Source organism: Rattus norvegicus, chromosome 17 (assembly GCF_021556685.1).
Source record: "Rattus norvegicus strain SHRSP/BbbUtx chromosome 17, alternate assembly SHRSP_T2T, whole genome shotgun sequence".
NCBI classification, from domain to species: Eukaryota; Metazoa; Chordata; class Mammalia; order Rodentia; family Muridae; genus Rattus; species Rattus norvegicus.
Genome location: NC_141550.1, coordinates 18,383,098 through 18,408,496, shown reverse-complemented (window position 1 = coordinate 18,408,496; position 25,399 = coordinate 18,383,098). Strand labels below are relative to the sequence as shown.

Here is a 25,399-nt window from a genome sequence, read left to right as displayed (position 1 = left end):
AAATTCAGTCAAGACAAGCTTGTGTTCACCACTGTCAGGAGAAGCCCTCTTACACACCAAGAGGAAGAACTGCAAAGACATGTTGCCTTTGACTCTTCCACTTTGGAGCCAGAACTTACCTAACTTCATCCTGGCCCTAGAGTATACGTAGAACTCCAACCAAAATAGTCTTCGTGAGTCAAACACTGTCTCACTACTCCATATGGGGTGCAGGCTTGGGAACTAGAATTGATTATGTCTATCAATAGGAACTGTTTATCTTCCTCATTACATCTCTCTTAGAACACTGACCAAACGTCTGAAATCTCCCCTTGACGTTGCTAAGGAGACCTCGGGAGCAAATGCATCCTGGGATAGGAACTGGAATGTTCCTAACTCCCATAGCAAAGCTCTCAACATTCTCCCAGCAGCCATCACGTAGTTTTGGGCACACATTAGAACAGCACTACATTGACGGGGCCTGTTTCCCCAGCCTGCCTTGGAAAGAAGCCATGCATTTGTTCCAAGCACTTAACCTTCAGTTCCTCATTGCCAAACGAACAGTCCTTCCCAGCGGTGCTTGACTTTGTGATAAAAATGCAGCCTCTTAATTGAAGTTGTATTAACGCTGGAGGAATCCATCCCACAGATGCCTGCCAGTGTTTGCCGGTTTTTCTAGCTGCTAGTACAAAGAGCCCCCTTGACCTTCCCCTGCCAGGTTGGATGGGTCCACAGGAGGCTGCTCAGCAGTCCACAGTCAGGTGACCTTGTTGGCAGCCCCCTAGATTCAGGGTTTACTCACTAGTGTGGGGCCATCTCTTTCTGTAGAAAGTCACTGAACATTGCACAAAGTGATTGGAAGGCCTCGAAAACCAAATAAGTATATAAAATATATCCCAACCACTTTGTCTATTTAAACAGTTAACAGAGAAACAAGTCAGAGGCGAAGAGGGAACAGAGCAGCAGGTCTCATTCCCTGAGTCTGTTGGAAAGATGGATGGGAAAGGGGGAAGAAGAAAGAAAATAGTGTTGAAAATAAATAACAACAAAAGGTTTTTCAATGGAATGAAACCTATATACTTAGGGGCACTATATATATATATATATATATATATATGTATATGTATATATGCATATATATATGTATATATATATATAGTGTACCTACCTATAATTAATTGAATGCATACTCTATTATAATACTTAATGCATATATTCAGTTGAATGCAGTATTAAATATGCATGCACATATGCATGCATGTGAGTGTATGTGTGTGTGTGTGTGTGTATATATATATACATATATATATGAATGAATGAAATAGGAAGAGAGGTGGAAAGAAAATCTGCTTTCTACTCCCCTTCTTTTTTCTCTCTCCTCTTCCCAGCCCCTTTAGCCATCCCTGTTCACCTCAGGTAGACACTAGTGGGTCTTGAAAATGAATCTTAGGGCCCAGACCTAACTTCCATCACCCAACAGCCTCCTCTTGACAGCCCAGTGGCCCAGCAAGTTTCTGTGTCATCTCAGAAGACCTGGAAACTGGGGTTGGAGGAGGCACCAGAAAGAACCATGTAACTCTGTGACAAGTGTGAGCTGAGGACCTCCTCCCCATCCTCTGAGAGTTAGGGCCATTGCTTCACTGTGCCATCACATGCTCCTCTGGGTGGAGATGGTTCATTCTAGTAAGAGTCACCTTCGGGAGTGTGAAGAATGGGACAGTTAAAGAGGACTCAGCGTCAGTTCTGAATGTGGAATTGTGGGAAATGGTCTTTCTCTGAGCTATCAAAGTCCAGACCCTGGGACCTAGAGAACTTTGGAACCCTTCTGTAGGGCTGGAAAGGCACCTGAAACTTGGCTGAGGGTGACTATGTTAGTTTCTCTCTGAATTATATTTCCCACACAGCATTGCAAAAATTCCAGCTAAGTCCTATGAAGGAGGAATTAAGAAAAAATGATCTACCTGGTCTATTATAGAGTTAATAAAGGAAAAGCATGCCTTCCCTCTCAAGGGTTATGATGGTTTCAATCCAGTCTTCTGGATAGCTCTAGGAGAGAGCTGGGTCATCATAACACTTTCCCAGTCATTGTAGGTGGCAGCAACCGTGCTGATGGCGACAAGTTTCAGATGTGGTGGAGTAAGCCCTGAGGTACCCGCACTTAAGATTTTGAGGATGACATAAATTGCAAACCGTATGCTGCCTGCATTGTTGAGCACCTACCCATGAGAGTGACCGTTGACTGTCGACCTCACAGGATTTGGATCACCTAGGAGACAAGCCTCAGGCACATCCCAGAGGGATTATCCCTAGCCCTTGGCCATGCCTCTGAGAGGTTTCCTTGATCAGGTTAGTTGAAATGAGAAGATTCACCCTAAAAATGGGTGGCCCCATTCCATAGGCTTGTGACCTCAGAATAAAGTTTGCTGCCCCAGCATTCCCCACTCTCTGACTGTGGATACAATGTCATCAGCAGCAACCAGGACTTTCCCACAGATGGGAGCTTGCCCCCTTAAGATGCCTCTCTCAGGGAATCTTATCACAACAATAAAGTAACTAATGACATCATAGCATCAAGAGCTATTCCTTCACCGAGATGCTTTCCATAAACAATCCTGCTTGCATGCCCCAACTCCCTTAAAAGGTTAACGTCTTGGTTGCTGTTTTTCAGATGGGAACACATTACTGAGACTCAGATTAAATAGCTGGCAAATGGCTCCCAAAAACTGGAAGCTCAGACCCATGACTTCAAAACCACTTTGTGCTTTGCACTACCTAAGATACCACACCCTCTGCATACCTCAGAGCGAGGCTGGGTAGGAAATCACTTGAGAACAGTGATGAGGACATGAACTGCAAAGGCAATAGCCAAGACTCAGATAGGCTCCCCGTGTTGTAGCATTTAAAGAAGTAACTACAGGTCGTTTTTCTGTCTCCATCACGTTCAGATCATTAGAGGCAGGCGCGGAAACACAGACTCTGCTTGCCCTCCATTTTGCACACAGCTTTCACTGGAAGCTGACGGTGAACCTGGCTCTGAACGGATGATTCTCCAAGTCCATTCAGAAACAATTTCCTCTACTAATTCCATTTATAGAGACCAGGCAGTCATGTAACCTGAGCAACTGCTAGACCCCTCCACTTGGTGCTGTCACGTGCTTCTCTCCGGAGTCCTTGCCACCCCCCCCCCTCCCAGTCCCCGCTCAAAGTAAATGTTACCGAAAGAAATTAGCATGCTGCAGAGGCTTCCGCCAGCAGCGAAGAAAGCCTTACAGTCAGGTTGCTGTACAAGGAAGCCTCTAATCCAGATACAGGATGTTTAAAACAGTCTTTAAAGATGGACCTGGGCAAGCTTTTCTTTGAGGGAAAAAAAAAGCATGACGCATAAATATAGGTTTGGAAACTACATTCACACTGGATTCAATGTGCGCCATTTTTCTCATGCATGAACCCCTTCATTCTATATTTACTAAGTGATTTATGTCACTTTGAGCTGCAAATATCTCATGAAATGCTAATAACACTTCTACTTGTAGCTTGCATGGGGCTATCTAATGACATTAAAATGGAGACAATATTTTGTGCTCAATGAGCAACGGGAGAATAAGGTGTGTTTGTTAGGGTTTTGCTTTTGTTGTTGTTGGTTTGTCACAAGCCTGGGTCACCTGGAAGGGGAGAGCCTCAACTGAAAAAATATCTCCATAAGATTGGCCTGCAGGTAAATATGTGGGATATTTCTTTAATTAATGGTTGATATGAGAAGGCCCATAGTACCTGATGCCACCCATGGGCAGGTAGATCTGGACTGTATAACAAAACAGGCTGCGTCAGGCATGGAGAAGCAAGCTAGGAAGCAGTGTTCCTCAGTGGCCACTGTTTCAGTTCCTGCCCCCAAGTCCCTGTTCTGACTTCTCATCCCAATGGACTACAACCTATGAGATGAAGTAAATGCTTTCGTCCACCAGGTGCTTTGGGTCATGGGGTTATCAGAGCAATGGGAAGTAAATTAAGCCTCAAAAAATAAAAATAAAAAAAACCATTCTAACAGTTATGGACTATAACAGTGATCCTCACCTCTGCTGGGTGAACCCTGAAGATCTAAATGCATAAAGTGTTAGTATACGTCTTTTAGTCAAGGTCTGTATTCCTGCATGAAGGAAAGGGCTTACTCAGCTCACACTTCCACATTGCTGTTTATCACCAAAGGAAGTCAGGACTGGATCTCACCCAGGGTAGGAACTTGGAGGAAGGAGCTGATGCAGAGGTCATGGAGGGATGCTGCTTACTGGCTTGCTCCACATGGCTTGCTCAGCCTGCTTTCTTATAGAATCCAGGGATGGCACCACCCACAATTTACTAATGGAGAAAATGTCTTATAACTGGATCTCATGGAGGCATTTCCTCAAGAGAGGATCCTTTCTCTGTGATAACTCTAGTTTGTGTCAAGTTAACACACAAACCAGCCAGTACAACTGACTCCTTGTCAACTTGACACACAAATGCATCACTGTTGAGCCTCAACCCTTACTTTCTTAGTCATCCCCAAGCTCTAAATAACTTTCAAAGTCCCACAGTCTTTACAGATTCTTACATATTAAATTTTCAATCCCTTTAAAATATCCAATCTCTTTTGAAATTCAAAGACTTCTTACAGTTCAAAGTCTCTTAACTGTGGGCTCCACTAAAATGTTTTCTTAACTCAAGAGGGAAAAACATCAGGGCACAGTCACAATCAAAAGCAAAATCAAACTAACCTTACAGTGTCTGGGATCCACTCACGACCTTCTAGGCTCCTCCAAGGGCTTGGGTCACTTCTCCAGCTCTGCCCTTTGTAGCACACACCTTGTCTTCTAGGCTCCAGCTGCCTGTTCTCCACTGCTGCTGCTGTTCTTGGCGGTCATCTCATGGCACTGGCATCTCCAAAACTCTCTCTTCTGCTGCAACTGGACTGCGCTTTCACAGACAGCCTCTCATAGCCTCTTTTCATGGTGCTAAGCCTCATGACCCCTTCAGTCCTGGGCCTGCAACTGCCACTGAGGCTGCATGGCCTCTCCTCGCCTCTCACAGTGCCCAGCCTCAACTGCTCTTCATGACCCCTTCCTGCCTTCAAAACCAGTACCACCTGGGTGACTCTTACCAAGTCTGGCTGCAGCACGAGGTACAACCGTGGCTGCCTCTGGAAGACAGCTTCTCTATGCTCTCAGGAAACAAATCCCAGAAGATTTCACTTTAGTGATGCTGGTCTCTTCTTAATCACCGCTAATTTCTTAGCTCCAGCTAACCAGCATCAATCGTCCCAGTAATGCAAAGGTTTCATTTAAGTCGTTTTGTATCTTGTTAACCACAGCAGCGGCCCTGATAAGAGTCTTTAATCTTCCCTCTGAAATTTCACAAACCAGGCCTGCATCATTGTGCTGTTCTCCACATGGTCTTCCAAGCTCCTACAGAACACCCCCCAGAGCTCTTAACATCCCAATGGCTCTTTGAGCCCAAAGTTCAAAGTCCTTCCACAGTCCTCCCAAAACATGCTCAGGCTGTCACAGGAATACCCTCACTCCCAGTACCAGTGTGTCTTAAGTCAGGGTTTCTATTCCTGTACAAAGCATTATGACCAGGAAAAGCAAGTTGGGGAGGAGAGGGTTTATTCAGCTTACACTTCCACATTGCTGTTATCACCAACTGAAGTCAGGACTGGAACTCAAGCAGGTCAGGAAGCAGGAGCTGATGCAGAGGCCACGGAGGGGTGCTGCTTACTGGCTTGTTTCCCCTGGCTTGCTCAGCTTGCTTTCTTATAGAACCTAGGACTACCAGCCCATGGATGACACCACCCACAATGGGCTGGGTCCTCCCCTCCTTGATCACTGATTGAGAAAATGCCTTACAGCTGGATCTCAGGGAGGCATTTTCTCAAGGGAGGTTCCTTTCTCTGTGATAACTCCAGCTCGCGTCAACTTGACACACAGAACCAGTCTGTACAATGTACTTATAACCTCTCTGATTTTCTTCATCATGACCCCATCCCACTTAAATGGATGGAGGTCAGGTCATACTAAAATTCTCCAGGTCCCTAATGAATGGACATTATCTGGTGCTTCATCGGAATGTTAAATAGAAGGCTATGAGATTTCTTTTAGGGCGCCCATGTGGATGTAGACTAACACAACAATGTCCTCCGTGCAATAAGGACACGCTTTGAAGTATTGAACTGGTGGATGTGAGTTTTCTACAGAAAACCATGTTGCCATGGTGAAAGCTGCCGGATCAGTTTTCACTGGTTGCTTCCTTTATATCTGCCCCGTTTCCCAAAGGACCGCGGACAGCTGACTCTCGCTGTTTAGTTAACATGGAACCCAGTGAATTATTAATAACAATCCATTCACTTGAAGGCTGGGGGTGATGCGAGCATTCTGAAGTTCCCTTAGTGTACCGTTAAGGCATCTCTCAAGGGATAAGAAGACGGCTCCGTGGGCAAAGTGTTTGCTGCGAGAGCACAAGGGCCTGAGTCTGAGCCCCAGAACCTACGTTAAGAAATCCAGGAGTGGCGTTCCATGTTTGTAGTCCCTTCGCTGGGGAGGCAAAGGTGGATGGAGTCCTGGAGCTTACTAGCCAGCGGGCCCAGCCCAACTGGCAAACTCTAAGCCAATGAGAGACTCCGTCTAAATAAGGTGGGTGGCACCCAAGGATCGATATCGGAGGTTGTCCTCTGAACTCCATAGGCACAAATCGGCACACAGAGTTGTCTCTCGAACCTCATTCTACCACTTCCAATATGTTAACTCATGTAGGTGATCATTTTAAAAACTGTAGATGTTATTGCTTTGATATAAAGGGCTGTACATCTTTCTGCAGCCACAAATAATGTGAGGCCCCACAAAAAGATCTTAGTCAATAAACAGAACAATGTCATCACATTGGATGTCTGTGCCCTGGGCAGTTTCACAGGAGGGGGCAGAAGAAACCAATGAGCTTGGCCTTTATTTATAATAAAATTATTAACTCTTAACTTTCAGGAGACAAAACTAAGACTAGGGAACCGAGGAACCGAGGGAAAGCTTACTCCATCGTATCAAGGTATATGCCCAGGTCGGCAGGTCTCTGGGCTTCTCCCTTTACCACAATAAGGGTCCGTCCCCCGACTCTCCCATCAGATGATGTGGTAACACACACCTCGAGCCATGATGTCTTCATCTGTTTCAAAGACAGTCAAAGAAGCTAAGTAGCTTTCAATTAAGCCAAAGCCCAGCTAAGTCTCCATTTGAAGATCAGCCTGGGGTGAGGGCAGCAGCTGCCTCGGCTTCTGTATGAGTCGGCCATTTTGTTTTCAAGCCTCCCAGAAACAATGATGAGGTTGCAGAGAGCACCACGGACAACATGGCTGATGGGTAGGCTCCCTGCAGTTGGTACTCATTAGCTGAATTGGCTGGTAGTAGTTAGGACTGAAGAGGCCGATGTGGGAGGGTTTGGCTGAGAAAAGATCTGGGCAGATGATCTAGAGCTTCAGCAGTGTTGCCTGCCAGAGTCCACTCCACCCCCACCCCTGACTAAGCAGAAGCTTTTAAATTATCATTGGAGTCAGAGAGAGAGAGAGAGAGAGAGAGAGAGAGAGAGAGAACAACTTGTGAGAGTGAGCTTTCTCCTTCCACCCCCCCCCCAGTCCATGGACTGAAGAGCTTTTGTTTGTTTGTTTGTTTGTTTGTTTGTTTGTTTTCTATGCTCAAATTCATTCCAGCTCCATGGAAATTCAGATCCCACCAGTCGGCAAGAGCCAGTTCAAAGCTCAGCTTGGGCTGTGAGTCCATACCTTTGTCTGTCGGTCCTATTTGTATTGATTACTGTTCTCGTGGCTATGACAAAACTCTCAACGAAACAACACAAGAAAGGAAAGGTTTGTCTTGGCTCATGGTTCGGGGCTCCAGTCTATGACAGTGGGACAGGCCTGGCAGAAGGAACGTAAGATAGGTAGTTTTATAGCATCCTAAGTCAGGAGGCACACAGAGAATACTGGTTCTCATCTGGTTTTCTCCCTTTTATTCTACCCAGGACCTGGACCTATGGGATGATACCACCCACATCCAGGAAAGGTCACCCTTCCTCAGTTACACCTTCCTAGAAACATCCTTACTCTAGACACACCAGAGGTCATTGGAAATCTAGCCACACCGACAGTGGACATTTACCATTACACCGAAGCCAAGAGATGGATCTGGGAAGCTCAGGGATCCCCTTGGAAAGAAGAATGTCGTCAGCACACAGGCCATAACCCCTTTAGTCAAGTTGTATCATGTTGGCAGGCCATAGTGACAGAGGAGTGGGGCGGGGGGGAAAAGGGCTCGAGAAAGTCCTGAGCAGAGGAGAATTTCCCATGAATACCCTTTAGGGCCAAGGAGACCCTTTAGGGGGAGCATCCTAAGATTGTTTAACAGGACTGCAGACAAAGCTGGAGAAGCGAGGACATTTGTATTCAGACAACCATGGTCATCTTCTTCTCCTTGAGAGTGGTTGTTTTAGGTGTACGTGTTTCTCAGTTCAGACTGAATGAGACTTTGGGAGAACTCTAGGGATGGCGAGAAGCTCTAGGGGAAAAAAAATATTTATTTGTTTGTTTCTGTGGGATCTCCAAATGTAGCCCTGGCTAGTCTAGTCATCATTAGGTAGCCCAAGGTGGCCTCAAACTTGTGGCCTCAGCTTCCTGCATACCAGGGTTAGAGGTATGTGTTATTACCCACAGATCAGTATTTTCATAAGTAGGACGAAGCTGACCTATTATATATAGCAACTCTTCTGGTACCCATTTTGATAGTAGTATCTAGCTGTAACACTCTTTATGACAGTAAGGACTCAGCCAAAGACATACCTGACAGGGCAGAATCTGGGCCCTCAGATGTAGTTCAGCCATTGAGTTCACCACACCTGTCCAGGAACTTCTTGTTCGATATGGTTCAGAAGGTGGGGGATACAGCTCAGTGGTAGGGCACTTTCTGAGTCTTCATACACCCCTAGATTCAAACCCCAGTATTGAGGCAGCAAAGACAGAGAGATGAGGGTGGTTTGGTAAGAACTATGCTTCCAGTCTTGATCTCTTCCTGGAGATGCATGGAGTCCTACCCATTTGAGATGTTGGATAGGCACAGCAAGCAGCAGCTCCCAGCATGTCTTCCTCAGGGGACTTCCTCCCTGACACTTTATATCGTTCTGTACTGAGGGCTATGATGTTGCCAGGTTGGGTGTGGCAAAATCATCTTCCGTTAACACTAGGCTTAGCAGGACAGAATCTCATTCATATGTTGAGGTTTTTTTTTTTTTTTTTTTTTTTTTTTTTACCCCAAATGATCATTTCTATTGCTATTCTATTCTATTCTATTCTATTCTATGTAATTCTTTATCAACAGCTATCTATTTTGTCCACAGTTAAAAGAAAGAAAACCAGCTCACTGAGGCATAAACAAATAACAATGTTCTATTCTCATGCATAGTATCTCTCAGAGGTGCTGACTGGATACAGAGAGATTCACAATAACACCAAAAGAGTATATTCCTGTCTTCTCAGTATTTTAATAGCATTATGGCTTTGAGATGATTGTTCTGTGTTCACAAGAAGCCCCATCTCACGACAGGGTTTGCCTTCCAGTCATGTGCAAAGAAGCACCTAGAATTTGCTTAGTGGCTCCTACTTACCCCTCACTGCTTACACCAGGCCACATGTTTCCCTTCAACTCTGAAGCAGACAGAACAAAATATGTTTTTTTGCTTACTTGGGCCATCTGCCACATTCCACTTCTTAAGTTAACCAATGTGCTGGTGTTTCGGTTGTGCTATATTCCCCATAGTCTCGTGTGTCTGAATAGTTGGTTCCCAGTCGGAGGTGCTGTTTTGGAAGGTTGTTGAACCTTCTGGAAATAGAGCCTCTTTGGAGGAAGTGAGTCACTGGAAGCTGGCCTTAAGACTTTACAGGCCAGCCCAACTTCCTTTCCACTCTTTCTCCACCAAGACGTGAGGAGGTGAAGATTCTAAGCCACACACTCCTACCACATGAAGCCAGCTGCTGCCATTCCTTCCTCTCCATAAAGGACTGTATCCCTTCAAACTGTGAGTCAAATAAATCTCTTAAATTATTTCATATTGGGTGGGTTTTTTTTATCACAACGATAGGAAAATAACCGGTATGTAATAATTTTATACTTACAAGACAACTTGAGCCCATCACCATGAAGATCATCTTCAAATTGCCTCAGAGTACAGAAATCCATTGAAAGCCTTTTTCTGTAGTAAATCGAAACCTTCGTTCAGCTTTTCCCAGTATAGACTATCTGGTAGTCTTAATCTCTCAAATATGCATATTGAGACTGAGAGTCTTGTCTGTTAAATATTAATGAGACTCTGCCTTCTCTCAGGCAAAGCCTGTGTTCCTGATGCGCGAAGGGGAAGTGTGGTTCTCACAGTGCGTTCCGTTCAAACTTTCCACAGCTTCATTAGAAACACAGCCGTTAGTCCCACGTGTTTCTTTTTTCTAACGTGATGACAAAAAAATAAGACATAAGCAAAATGACTATTTTTCCAGTGAAGAATGATTTCTCGGGAGTAGAGAGAAATGAAAAGGCTCCTGTGTTCTCTATAAGAAAATGCGGTGAGAAAATAATTAGCATTATAATGTACCAGCAATTAGGAGCAGAGAGAATATTTGAAGCTTCCAAGAGGACCAGGTGTGGTGGTGCATACCTGCGATCTTGGCACTCTGGAGGCAAAGGCAGGAGAATTACCATACGTATGAATCCAGCCTGGACTAGACAGCAAAATCTAGGCCAGCTAGAGCTACATAGTAAGACCCTGGCTTAAAAAGAAAAGGAAGGAAAGAAGAAAGGAAGAAAGGGAGGGAGGGAGGAATGAAAAGAGCAAAGGAGAGAAGCTTGAAGCAGGACTCGCCCTGTTTCTGTATGCCCTAATTTGATGGCCATGCACACACATGTCATGGGAATGTTAATTATCATGTAAATAAGATGGTTGTAAATGTCATGGGCACAGGCTGGATTTGCCCTTCATAAGTAGGATTTGCAGGTAATTACAGTGGCTGATCAAACAGCTCCACACTAGGGAACCAGGGGCCAAGCTCTACCCTTCATTTCCTAAAACGGGTACCAGTCACTTTAGGACACAAAGTCAAACGAGAATATTGTCCACAGTGACCATGGCAACAGTGGCAAGCCACCGTGTGTGCCACTTACATCAATCATGAGTTAGCTAATTTCCATCTTAAGAACAGTTTCAAGACTGAGGGGTGTTAACCTGATCTGCTGCCATGATGCCCCACCACCAATCGCACATCTAGAGGAGAAAGGGCACAGAAAAAGGCTAAGGAGGTTTGGAAGTGATTATAAATATGTAGACTGATTATAAGTAATAGGGAGGATCCCTCCTCTTCCTCTTCCTCTCTTTGCCCCCCTCATGCTTCCAGTTTATTACCACAGATGTATAGACCCCAGTGGTAAATACAATAACATTGGCGACACCCAAGCTAGAGGCTACCAAGAAAAAAGTGAATTTGAGAGTCGATACTTTGATGAAATACCAGGGCAGAGCATCATGGCAAAGTGTCTAAGAGAGGGCATCACTTCCCTGCCTGCTCCAGATGGCTTCTTATGAAAAAATGAATTTAGTCTCAGGAACAAGAAGGACTTATTAGGAAACACACAGGGATTATGCTGGCAGAGAAGACGCTTGTCGCTACTCGTGTTGGTGATTCCTGTTCATCTAGTATTCAGGTACATCTCCAAGCCGGCTGTGTGGGAGTATTTATATCTGCATAATAATGTTTACAGATATGACTTCGACTTGAGTCTGTGCTCCGCTGAGGAGAAGTGGATGTCTGAAAGAGGAGAGACATTAACCGTGAGGCCAACAGGAAAAATGCAAGTGATATAAAATACTGATAGGCACAACCTACGTGCTGTGTGGCGCTCAGAAAAATACAGTGAGACCTGAAGCTTCGTTAGGTTGACCAATAAGTCCTAATTCGAACTCGGTCAAGTCTGGGGAAACTGTACTGGCAGGGAGTTTCGACAGGAAGAGATGGGGAAAGGCTCTCAAAACATAACATTGTAATTTTGGACCAAAAGCAAAAGGAAGACAGTGTAGGCTTCAGGGACAGCATGCGTGGTAAGAGACTGGTAGTGCCACACACTTGTAATCCTGGTCCTGGGGATGTGGAAAGAGGCCCATCTCTGAGGCCTGATAGCCAACTAGTCTAGTGCATGAGATAGCTAGCTCAAAGAAAGTACACAATGTTCCTAGAGGTTAGCACTCAAGGTTTTCCTCTGGCCTTCGTGTATACACATGCTCACACATAAATGAAGAAGCAAGATTCCCTAGTGGCTAAGCACTTGCACAGATGTGACGCCCCCTGCACCCGGGCCTCTCCCTGTAGCTGTGAACGAAGGAATGAACAGAAACAGTACAAATTGCACAGTCGACGTCTGTTTGCGTGAGGCAGCTCTCAGCCCTCCCCTCTCACCTCAGGAGGCTCTTGTTCTAGAATACAAATGTCCCCTACGGTCCAGATGTCTGTTACAGAACCATCCTTCATCTCTGAGAAGCAAATCAAAACGAACTTAGAAGGCCCCCTCAGAGAGTCTATTATCCTTTTCCAGATCTAGCTGGGTCCTTGAGCAACTGAAAGTTTACCAAGTTCATGGGACAACAAAGTCTTTTCATCTCTCCCTATCTTATGTCCCAAAGAACTGAACCTGAGATGCTCTAATGTCACTCCATTTCCCTTGCAAGGACCAGTGACACGCTAGTCACCCCCATGTACTAAGCGGTGTTTGGGGGCCTTTGGAAAAGAAAAGGGAAGGGATGTCTAAACCTGTTGCATCAGCATTTTGCCAGATTTGGCAGTTTGGTGGTGGTGGTGGTGGGTTCCATATTCAGCCAGCACCCTCTATAAATGAATGTTTTAACAGCCAGTGCACGGGCCGCTCCTCAGCTGTGTCTACGATGTTTAATCTCCTGTCTCCTGGCCAAGCTGATTGCTTGGGAAGGGATGGAAAGTTAAAGGAACGGATCTGAAGGTTTGCTTTGTCAGAGAGAGAGAGAGAGGGGGGGGGGGGAAGAGGAAGAAGAAGAAGAAGAGGAGGAGGAGGAGGAGGAAGCAGCAGCAGCAGCAGCAGCAGCTGGAGAGTTGGCTTCGTGATTAGAAGCCCTTGCTGTTCTTCCAAAAGACTTAGTTTCAGCTCTTAGCACCCATGTGATGACTCGCACCATGTGGAACTACAGTTACAGGAGATCTTTCTGACCAGTGCAGGCACCAGACACATGTGATATGTACACATACATAAAATAGTAAATAAATTGAGAGTGAGAGGGCTCACATTTTCACACTGGGATACAGAGAAGAGTTGAGCGATATGCAATATATATATATATATATATATATATATATATATATATATATATATATATATATATGTAAAACAGTACCCTTGGGCTGGCAAAGGCTAAAGGCCTCTGGTACCCCTTGGCCTAACGTGTAAGAGAAAAAGTGAGTTCTGGAACCCAGGAATAAAGCTGTATCAGAAGAGCTACCTGACGGGGAGTGCTGCCCTAGGTGACAGATGTGGTCAATCTGTAGCAAGACAGCATGGGACTGACTGAGATAATATGTGATCCAATCCCATCCTCTTGTCTCCTCCTGATGCCTCTAATCAGCCAAGCTGTACCCAAAAGACAGTGCTAAGGAGCCGATGGGAGTCCATTCAGGCCGTCTCTAGCATGGTTCAGCAAATAGAGTGAGGTTCAGAGGGGCGATGGGTCCGCAGGAGTTAGCACCAGTGTCTACCAGACTACTTCCTCTGCCATCAGACCTCACACCTGACGTTCTCAGGGGGGAAAAGTCCTTATTTCCGGAGTTGCAAACACACAAAACTTGTATTAATAACTCTGTTCATGTAAGACATATAAAATTAGTTAGCAATAGTGATCCTCATAAAAGGCTTTTGGGGAGGCAGAAAAAAATACTTATCACATAGAATGTAGTTGCTACAGTCTCTGTTTCAGCAGGCGTTCACAAGGCCCGAGCTGGCGTTCATGGCATCTGTGACCCAGGCAGTATTCCCTCACTGCTTGCAACAAGACATTTGTAGAGTGACTTAGGCCTTACTCCTGTGGGATCTGAGGCCGCAGTGATCGCATCTTTATGAGGTTGCTCCAATATTCTGTTGTTCAGGACTAAAAGACATGGGAAGTTAAAAGGCATCCCAGCGAGCCTGCTGGGTTCTAGGCATAAGCCTCCTTACTCAGATCACGTAGCAGTAACTTGACGTCCCTTTAGGAATCGATATTGATGACTCAAGAAGGCCAGTGAGCTTCTTCTTTTTTTTTTTTCCCGGAGCTGGGGACTGAACCCAGGGCCTTGCGCTTGCTAGGCAAGTGCTCTACCGCTGAGCTAAATCCCCAACCCCAGTGAGCTTCTTTTAATCGCTCTAGTGGCATGTGGAGCCCTAAATGACCATAGAAAGAGTTTCAGCTTTCTCCTATCAAAAATACCATTCTGTTCTCGGGAGGAAACACTCTTCTCTTTGGTAATAGGATCATCATGTCCACCGAGCCCAAGTTTGTAGAGTTGGAAAATAATATATCACCAATGCAACGGACCTTTACTGCAGAGTCACTGAAGAATGATGTCACAAAGAAAGAAAAACCCAAGGAGTCACTGGGTCTACACAAAGGCAGACAGACCTCCAAGAATGGCAGTTTCACACCTAAACGTGTCTTTTCCTTGTGCTTAGTGTATTTAAAGTAATTGTTTAAAGTAAATTCAAATGCCCTGTAAATAATGACAGCAATAAACAGAAGTGAAGGAAAGCTGTTCTAAGGCTCTCTTCATGTTTACAACGTAGGTGAATAGTGTGTAAATAAGATACGGTGCATTTTAAAGACGCAAGGTACAAACTCTAAGATAACTGCGAAAACACAGACTGCACTGGCTGGTTTTATGTGTCAACTTGGCACAAGTTGGAGTTATCACAGAGAAAAGAGCCTCCGTTGAGGAAATGCCTCCATGAGATCCAGCTGTAAGGCATTTTCTCAATTAGTGATCAAGGGGGGAGGACCCAACCCATTGTGGGTGGGGCCATCCCTGGGCTGGTGGTCCTGGGTTCTATAAGAAAGCAGGCTGAGCAAGCCAGGGGAAGCAAGCCAGTAAGTAATATCACTCCATGGCCTCTGCATCAGCTCCTGCTTCCTGACCTGCTTGAGTTCCAGCCCTGACTTCCTTTGGTGATGAATAGCAATGTGGAAGTGTAAGCTGAATAAACCCTTTCCTTCCCCAACTTGCTTCTTGGTCCTGATGTTTGTGCAGGAATAGGAACCCCGACTAAGACACAGACAAACACAAAAAGAATCCACCACTACTACCCCAGTAAAGGAGGGAAACAAAGCAAGAATAACCCAACCAAGGCAAAGTAGATTATCCGAGCATTCCGCCCATTTCCCTGAAAGTATGAGTTAACTTCCTTTGAGTACGTATACAGGAGTGGTAGAGCAGGACTACACGATAGCTCTATTTTTAGCTTTGTGAGACACCTCCATTCAAGTTTCCACGGTGGCTGCACTAGTTCATACTCCCAGAAGCAGCACGCAAGGATTCCCTTTGCCTCATCCCTTCATGCCTCTGTTAATTGTCTAAAACCTAACTAGGTCAAACCTGGTTGGATCCTGTTGCCTTTCTCATTGCTACAACCAAAACCAGGAAAGCGACTGAAAGGAAGAGCCTGGCTCACGGTTCAAGGAGATCATTCATCCCTTCACAGAGGGGAAGGCACTGAAGCAGGAGACTGGCTCATCACCTCTGCAATGAGGAAACGGTGTGCCACAAAGAAGAGGGACCGGGCTATAAAGCCTCAAGGGTCAGCACCAGTGATCCACTTTCTCTGGCCAGGCTCCATCTCTTCAAGGTTCCACAACCTCCCCAAACAATGCCACCAGCTAGGGATCAAGTGTTCAAACAAAGACCTGAGAAATCAACTCGAAGAGGGAATGACTTGGCTTGGATCATATTCAGTCTGTGCTTGCCTTGTCTTACCACTTTGGTGAGACTGAAGCTCATGATGGAAACCATTTAATATGTCAGTTACACCTTCGTGGCTGTTTGAAAGTGGCAATAGGAAGGGTCTGGTGGACGTGGAACAGCCTTCAAAGGCATGTCGCCAGTGACCTCAATTCCAAGGAGTGTGTTCTGCTACAAACCTGTAGATCCATTAACTCCCTGGTGAAATTATAACACCTTTATGATGCTGTCAGCCCCTTTAACGCTACCAGCTGAAGACCAAGCCTTCAGTGGATGAGCCTCTTGATATGGGATATTGGATACTGGAGAACTTCAATACAATTACCAGGATAACCTTTATTGTCAAGAATCACCTGGGAGATGCTTCTAAACATGGTTGTGGGGCACTGCTAGAGAACTTTAACTGAGGAAGAGAGACCCACCCTGAGTGTAGACAGCACCATTCTACGGCTGTGACAGCAAACCAAACAGAAGCGGGAAGACGATACATTGAACAGAGCGCCAGCATTCGTCTCTCTGCTTCTTGACTGCAGACGCTGCCTGAGTTCCCACCGCTGTGCCCTACTCACCACTGTGGGTGGCATCTTCTCAATCCCTTGGACGAAACAATCCTTCATTTGACTGTTTGCTTTTTTTATTCTTCAGATATTTCGTCCTAGCAACAGCAAAGTAACTAATGCAGCTACTATCCATCCATCAAATATTTGTAGATTAAGATACAAGGTTCCCGAGCCTGCCTCCGCTTATAAATTTTTGGTGGGTTTCCTGGAAGAATCAATGAACTAACAGCAATATGGCTGCAATCCATGATATGGCAGGCAGGGTGTTATTAACCAAAGAGTCCCAGGAAGCCTGGAATCAGGCAGAATAAACTGTAGAACTGTTCGAGATTGCAGGAACTATGGGAACTACAAAGGGTGGTTAACCTAACTCGATCAGGAGTATATTAGTAATATTAACGGTCAGAACATACCAAAGACGGGAACACAACCCAGAGGAAAAGCTATAATTCCTGCTTGAGGAAGATGCCGTGAATAACATAAACATCACTAGTGATCAGAGCATGAGTCTTGCAAGTTATGGTCCGTTTGTTTCAGTACCGTGCTGATGGCCTGAGATGCTAGCCACTGTCTACCTGTGAAAGGGAAGTCCTCAGACACAGAATCCAGCCTGAGCCAATGATATGAGGACTGACGGTTCTAAGCCCTGAGCCCCAGCACTGCGCTAAGGGTTGTTGACTACTTCTCCTTTAGAGCCTCACAGTGTCTCTGAGAAACCATTACATTTATACAGATGAGGTAAATGGAAGCCAAAGGGGACGACTTGGCCTCCGACACAAGCAATGGGACCGGATCTGCAGCCGCCTGAATTTGAAGGCTTCATGCCTACACTTGCAGCTACGGGACAAGGTCAAGGCCAGGGGTCATTAACGATGGAGATCGTTTGTTCTGACACTGAGAGTCCTGTGGAAAGGTGGGTTGAAGTGAGGGCCAATGAGGCAAGTGTGTTATGAAGTGGGGAGGGGGACCTGAGTGCATAGTGGGCTAAGTTCATCGTGGGCGCCTGGGAAGAGAAATACAGACTTGAGCCTGAGTCCTCCGCCACAGAGACAAGTACAAGCTGTCAGATAAGTCATCAGGAATCACTGTGATGGACCTCGTCGGTGGAGCACATTGCCGGGGGGCGATGGGGGGATGGGTAAGTGATGGTGCATGCTGCTGGGCCAATCAGAAGGCAGAAAAGGAAGCATGGCCCGCAGCGCTTCAATGCATCCACAACTCCACATCACTGAATGCTCACTGCACTGAGGCCGTAGTTTGGGTTAACGGTTAGATTCATGGTGCTGGTGGAACACAAGATGGCAAACGTGTCTGAAGATTTAGCTTGCTGTTCATTGAGCAAAATGAATTAGGCCAACAAAAGCATTCTCTCTCTCTCTCTCTCTCTCTCTCTCTCTCTCTCTCTCTCTCTGTGTGTGTGTGTGTCTGTCTGTCTCTCTGTCTCTGTCTCTGTGTGTGTGTCTGTCTCTGTCTCTCTCTGTGTGTTTGTCTGTCTGTCTCTGTCTCTGTCTATCTCTCTGTCTCTGTCTGTCTCTGTCTCTGTCTATCTTTCTCTGTCTGTCTCTGTGTGTGTGTCTGTCTCTGTCTCTGTCTCTCTCTGTATGTTTGTCTGTCTCTGTCCCTGTCTCTCTGTCTCTCTCTCTGTCTCTGTCTATCTTTCTCTGTCTCTCTGTCTCTCTGTGTGTGTCTGTCTCTGTCTCTGTCTATCTTTCTCTGTCTCTCTGTCTCTCTGTGTGTGTCTGTCTCTGTCTCTCTCTGTGTGTTTGTCTGTCTCTGTCCCTGTCTCTCTCTGTCTCTCTCTCTGTTTGTCTGTCTGTCTGTCTCTGTCTCTGTCTGTCTCTGTCTGTCTCCCCACCCCCACCCCCGTTAAGCTCTTTGGTTAGGCATTGCACCAAGCAGTGAGGAAAGCAAGGAACACGCCCCTCGTCAGAAGCTAAAGGATCAGATGGAGGGGCACATCCTGCTCTTAAGCTTCTCAAAGTCCTGGCAGGCTATGTGAATGGAGGGCCAGAAATCTCCAAAGAGCAGAGAGAAGCCTAGCTCTTCATAAAAGCTTCTGGGGGCTGGGAGGGAGAGACATCACTGACCACTGAAAAAACAGGAGTCCCTTCCCCACTCCCTGCCACCTGGTATCCCACCCCCATCCCCACCCCCCTGGATGAGGAAGTCAGACATTTCTGAGAGAAGGAGCTACTGAAGGAAGGTACTGAAGTCCAAGAAATCATGGACTCAATCACCTGGAAGGGTCATGTCGAGGACCCTTGTCAAAGTATCACTCCCCATTTCTCCCCACTTAGGAACAGTTAGTGTCAAGTCTGAGGTGAGCTTGGTGACCTTGACCCATATGCCCTGCATATACAAGGCCTCTTCTTTCAGGAAAAGCCCAGTGGATGAGGCTGGGGAGATGGGGAGATGGCTCAGCAAGTCAAATGCTTGCCGAGCAAAGCATGTGGACCTCCGTTGGGATCTCTAGCACTCGTGTAAACTGACAGGCATGGAGGTATGTGTCCACAGCACTTCTGATATGGGATAGAGAAAGCCAGATGCTGGGGACTCACTGGACAGCCAGTCCACCAGAAGCAGGCTTTGGACTCAGGGAGAGGCCGTGCCTTAAAAAAGAAGATGGAGAAAGAGTTGACAATCCAGGTGTCAGGGTGTGGCCTCCACCCATGCTACATGGGTGAGCACACCCAAAACGCATGTATGAGCACACCACAAATACATGAGTGCACTCAGGTACACACACATGCCGTGAGATCTGGGTTTCTTTTAAAGCCCAGTTATGTTCTGTGAATGTTTTTGTTTTAGTCCCAGAGGTGAGCTATGGGGCTGCTTCAGTTTGTCCACAGCCATTGACTATGACTGTCTCGTGCTCTAGGAGGGGCGTGATTTTTGCAGCTGCAGATAGTTTACTTTTTGAGACTCTGGAGAGGGCATAAATGGGAGACCCCCATAAATGGGAGAGGGCCTGTGGCAGCTGCTGCTCCCCCAGTGCTGGTCTCTGCTGCTGCCCCTGGTTGTTGCTGCAGTTTGCCAAGTGGTTGAGACCAGAGATGAGAAGAAGAAATTGGATATCCTGACCATGGAGACTGAACTTGCCCCAAAGAACTCAAGACCCTGAGTCAGTAGGAAGTAGTCTAAAGAGGTCTATGCTCCTTTCCCCTCTTTCTCTCCTACCTAATGATTTGGGGTTGGAGTGGATTAGGGTGGAATAAGGTTTGGAAGGGTGGCAGATATAAGAACACAATAAAATAGCTAAACACACACATACACACACAGAGACACACACACACAGAGACACACACAGACACACACAGACACACATGCACACACATACATGCACACACACACATGCACACACATACACACATACAGACATGCACACATGCACACACACATGCACACATGCACACACACATGCACACACATACACACATATGCACACACATACACACATACATACACATGCACACATGCACACACTCATGCATACATACACACACATGCACATGCACACGCACATGCATGCACACACACATGCATGCATACACACGCACGCGCACACACACACACACACCGCACATGCATGCACACACTTCTAAGAATCTCCTGAACTGTTTTTTCTCTAATTTCTGAAACATTGGAGGAAAAATTGTGTGTCTTGTACCAATGGCAGCAAACTGCTAGAATGCCTGTGGTACTCTCTCCCCGTCTGCCATTTCCTGTCAGTGACACACTTCTGCCTAATCTGAATGTGACTGGTCAGTAGACTCTTTTTGTTTGTTTGTTTGTATAAATTTTCATTTTAATAAATTGTTAGAATCAAACTTCACGTGTTTTAGATCTTCATCTTTTTTAACTTTTTCTCCGGTTCTTCATGTCCTGCACCCCAATCCCACTCATCTCCCCCTCCTTTATACTCCCTCTCCACCCCTTTAACCTCCCTCACACCAACAGAGAAAAAAATCTCACTGTGGAAGCTGTAGTGTGTTGCAGTGTGTCCCTCAGTACACCCTCTTGTCCACACTTCTCTCTTTGCAAGAGCTCATTGCACTGACTCACTGGTCTGGTGTCAGGCCTCAGCTTCTGTTGCTCTATCACTACTGGGACCTCACTAAGACTCCTCTAGGATATTCTGTTGTTGTCCTGTGTCATTGATATCCTGTAGTGTTGGATCTATAGGACCGGCCCACTTCGTGCACTCCAGCAGTTCATCAATAAGGTAGATGTTGGGGTAAGCTAATTCAAAGCCCTGGATCTGGGCCTGAGAGGAATCTGAGCTGGTCAGCCTATGGGGGTCTCATGCTTTTACATGCTTAGGGCCTGGTCACCAGTAGCCCCAGCAAAACCAGGGCCAGCCAGGTGTGTGTGTGTGTGTGTGTGTGTGTGTGTGTGTGTGTGTGTGTTTTCACTATTTTAGCATACAGATGGGATTTTTCAGGAGGTTTGTTCTAAAGACTTAAAACAATCATTGCCTGTTGATCACATTTCATGCATTTTCAGTGCCTGTTACTATGTCCTGATGAGATTGGTCCCTTTCAAAGGCCATAGTGTAAGGAGGGGCAGGTTTTGACAAACTATTTTTTTTTTTTTTTTTTGGTTCTTTTTTTCGGAGCTGGGGACCGAACCCAGGGCCTTGCACTTCCTAGGTAAGCGCTCTACCACTGAGCTAAATCCCCAGCCCCTTGACAAACTATTAAAGTGTTAAGTCTACAGATCTCAAGGTAGTTCCTAGACTAGACTTTGGGGTCAGAGTTTATATTTGTTTCATTACACAGGGCTTTACACACTCGAGCGTGCACACACACACACACACACACACACACACACACACACACACCTGCCATCATCAGCCAAGGGACATAGCGCATGAGAGATCCTGGGATAATAACCACCAAGTTGTCTGACAGATCAGAGAGTGTCTTAGGAACAAAGCAGAATTTCTTTTCTCCTTCCCCTCCTCCCCACCCCTCTCTCTGATCATGATAACCAGAAATGGAAAAAGAACACTGAACCAAAAATAGTAGCACCATTTACTGGGTTGGAATAGGAAGAAAGAAGACTCCACTTGTGAGTTTAGGCTGAGGAAGCGACACCTCCACATCCCTTTTACTCATCCGTCAGACCGAAACCATGAGTGGATGGCAATGTGTCTCCCCGGGCAAGGCCAGAATTAATGCAATCTTGAGTCCAGTTGCATAACTGAATTTCACCAAGAGAATGATGGCCGAATGGAGTAGAGCAGTCCACCAGGCCAGCAGCAGACCAACACTGCCACTGGTTTTGAATATAGTCCTATTTAATTCCGAAGCAATTTGCAATGTCTGCTGGATCAAATAGATACATTCTTACCATGCACCACTCAGAGCACCGTGGAATAGAACATTCTAGCACCCAAATGAACAGTCTTTAAGAGTTAAATGCCACGTGGGAAGGTAGAAAATTTGCATGCTTCCTGGTTCCTATTCTCTGCTCGGCTTCTGAGTGACTCTCCCACCCACTGAAGCCTCAGTCACTACCCCTCAAATTTTTCACATGGCATCCCTGTCTGCAAAGAGGAGCAAGGAGTCTCATGCCCAAGCATCTGAGGGACATCTTGGAGCTACATCTTGTAATTATAGCATCTCCTTTAAAATGCTCAGACTGCAAAAATCAAACAGAACTCCGCGTTTGGGTCCGCTTTATGTGATTTTCATTTTGAAATGGAAGCGGTTTTTGATCCCTTGTGGTATACAGTTTATTCTCTAGGACCTGTGTTCATATTCTGAGGTTTTGGGTTAGAACACTCTCTGGATCTCCAGGTTATGGAAGTAGGGGGGAGTAGGGATGTGTGAACCCTAAATGGTGATAGTTTAACTAAGTGTGTTTCTGTTTCAAGGCGCTACAAAAAGTGTCCCTCGGGGGTGGGGCAGCTGGCTCAAACTGTATGGTGCTTGCCAGGTAAGCACAAGGGCTTGAACTCAATCTCCAGAACCCACTGTTTCAAATACTAAGGTGGATGACTCCTGAGGAACAACACTCCAGGTCGACCTCCGGCCTCCACAGACACGCACGCACGCACACACGCACACACTGGCTTATGCATAAATCTGCGCATGCGCACATGCACTCTTACGCATATATAACGTGATACTCAGTAAAAATAGCGCTGCAGATTGTGAATTTTGATCTTTCTCCCCTCCTTGAGCTAGAGATGTGTACTCTTCTGAAGTGCTGAACAGCAGCAAGGAGTCCCAGCTCCCCCTCAACCACAGGATCACTGAGGGAGCATAGGCTAGTGAGCATAGCCCCATGCTAGGCTGATGGGTGTGTAGGTAGACTAGATTCTGTCTAGAGAATTTTCAACTGATCAGTGGGTTTACCGAGACCTTGTCCCATCCTGGACTGTGAAGCAACTGCGTCCTAATTTTAAAAGTTCTGGCCTGAGTAATTACACAGGAAATTGAAATCAAATGGATCTTAGAACTTTCCGCCTTAAAAGAAAAAAAAAAAAAAGAATAGAAAATATCCCTCCTGAGACTCGTGGCTCTTTTCAGCTCACTAACCTTTTGACATTTTCCACCTGAATGAAAACCACTAACTGGTACCCCTCATGTAATCTCCACTTTGTGTGTGTACATGTGCGTGCATGCATGCATGGTGTGTGTGTGTGTGTGTGTGTGTGTGTGTGTGTGTGTGTGTATAGGCTTCAAGTGCTACCTACCTTTTTTGGGGGTCGGCGTGGGGACAAGATGCCAGGCTGGCCGGCCAGTGAGCTAGCTCTAGGGGTCTGCCCACCTTCACCTCTATAGTCCCAGGATTACAGTGCGTGCCACAAGGCCAGCCTTTCAATCCACAGACTCCAGCCAGAGATCTAATTTAACGCCTTATGCTCACAAGGCCAGCACTTTACCTACTGAGTTATCTGTGTAGCCCCCTTAAGGGTCTTTCTACATTGAAGAAAACACATATATAGTTTGCTTTCTGCTGTACTAGCTGAAGAACCAGAGCATGCTCTTTACAAGCTTCGTGTCCCCTCCCTGCTCCCTGAGCCCAAGTCTGCTGACCACGGACAAACACCTTCCATTAATTTCTGGCCATTTCACTGGAGACTCACACTCAGGTTTCTAGATAATGTTCTCGAACTTTCTGTGACTAGACACAAAGCACGCAATCTCCCGCCCGTTACAATGTATCAAACCATGGTATAGCTTATGCACTCCCATTGCAGGTGGCGGTGTGTAGGCTTGGGTTTCAGAAAATATGCGACAACTTCTTTATTGGTTATCTTGAGACGGCTATCCGAGCTGTTTCCAGATTCTCTCTCTTATAAAAACGGATACAGTAACCATCCCAAAGCTCTGAGCAGACAGGCAAGAGTTTCTCTACTTCCCTAGATGTGGCATTGGAGAATCCCTGGTGGGGATAGTCAACTCATTTTGTTTCTCTCTCTCTCTTTCTCTTTCTCTCTCTCTCTCTCTCTCTCTCTGTGTGTGTGTGTGTGTGTGTGTGTGTGTGTGTGTGTGCGTGCGTGCGCGCCACAGAGGCCAGAAGAGTACGCTGGGTCCCCTCGAGTTGGAGTCAGGAAGTTTTGAGCCACCTGATATGGGTTCTGGAACTCTAACTCTGGTCCTCTGTAAGTGCAGTATGGACTCTTAACAACTCAGCGATTGCTCCAGCCCCCGCGGTGCCACTGGAACCATGTCACCAGACAAAAAACTGGGAGGGTCGAACAGATTTAGAAAGACTGGCAACTTTCATATCTGAAAATGGTAGGTGTTTTATCTGTGCCTGACCTGGTTCCTGTCCTAGAGCACATGACCATGGCACCCTTCATGAGCATCGTTTCAACTAGTGACACAGCACAGTGCACAGTTCTCCATGTTCATGAGGTATCTAGAGGCCCTGAGGGTTTATTTAATAAGCGTCCCTTCCCAGAATTCCTTTCTGTAAAAGGTATTTAATCTCTGGTCTACCCTGAGTAACTTTTATGTGACTATTTTCTACTACCAATAGGTAGTTTGGACAAGGACTATCTCTCCCATCAAGAACCACCATGGGAGGAAAACCTTCATCAGACAGAGCCTCCCCACTTAAGTCTCCTGCAGAAGGCCTCTAGCACTCCAGATACTCACCCCAAGCTAAGCTGGCTTCCCCCCACCTCCTGCCTGCTGTCCTGACTCCTCGAGGTTCCCAGTGGCACCTGGGTGCCTGAGTTAGGAAACCCCATCTTCATCCCCAGCCTGTGTCGTTTCTCTGCCCGGCTAGGGCCCCCATTTTAGGCTCCTTTCTACCATCCGTGCACCCTGATGGTGGTGAAGACGGAATGTAGCCTAGCACCTCCCCTTTGTCTGCACCCACCCCAGCCGCAAGGCAGAACTCGGACCACAAGCCTCCATGAAACAGTTCTTAACTTTAAACACTAAAAGTTGTATTTATCATTCTTATCCTGTACAGTTGTTCTCTACTTGTGTGTTTAAAAATACGTTTAGTGTTCTGAAATCCCGAAAGCGTCCTTCCAAGTTTTAAAATTTTACCTCTCGAGTCTAAATCCATAACCCATCTGTTATGGTTCGATATGAAATGTTCCCTGAACGGGTTCATGAGTGAACACACAGCTGGTGGCGCTATTTGAGGAATTTCTGAAAACCTTAGGAGGTTGGGCCTGGCTATAGGAAGTAGGTCACCAGACCCCAACCCTTTGAGGTATATTTTCCCATAGCTCTTCCTGTCTGCTTCCCTGCACTTCCTGTCAGCAGTGTAACAAAGAAATCCCAGTGCCCTGGGCTTCTGCCCAAACCCATCAAGTCAAATGACCATAGACAAA

The 25,399-nt window shown here is 46.1% G+C and overlaps 1 long non-coding RNA gene across 1 annotated transcript in view; it reads right to left on the bottom strand.

Moving 5' to 3' along the window:
- LOC120097858 (uncharacterized) overlaps positions 1-447 on the bottom strand; it is an 85,138-nt gene extending 84,691 nt beyond the window's left edge. Inside the window, exon 1 of the long non-coding RNA XR_015641184.1 lies at positions 120-447. This is a non-coding gene — a long non-coding RNA (uncharacterized LOC120097858). The remainder of the gene's footprint in view (positions 1-119) is intronic.
- Positions 448-25,399: the final 24,952 nt, after the last annotated feature.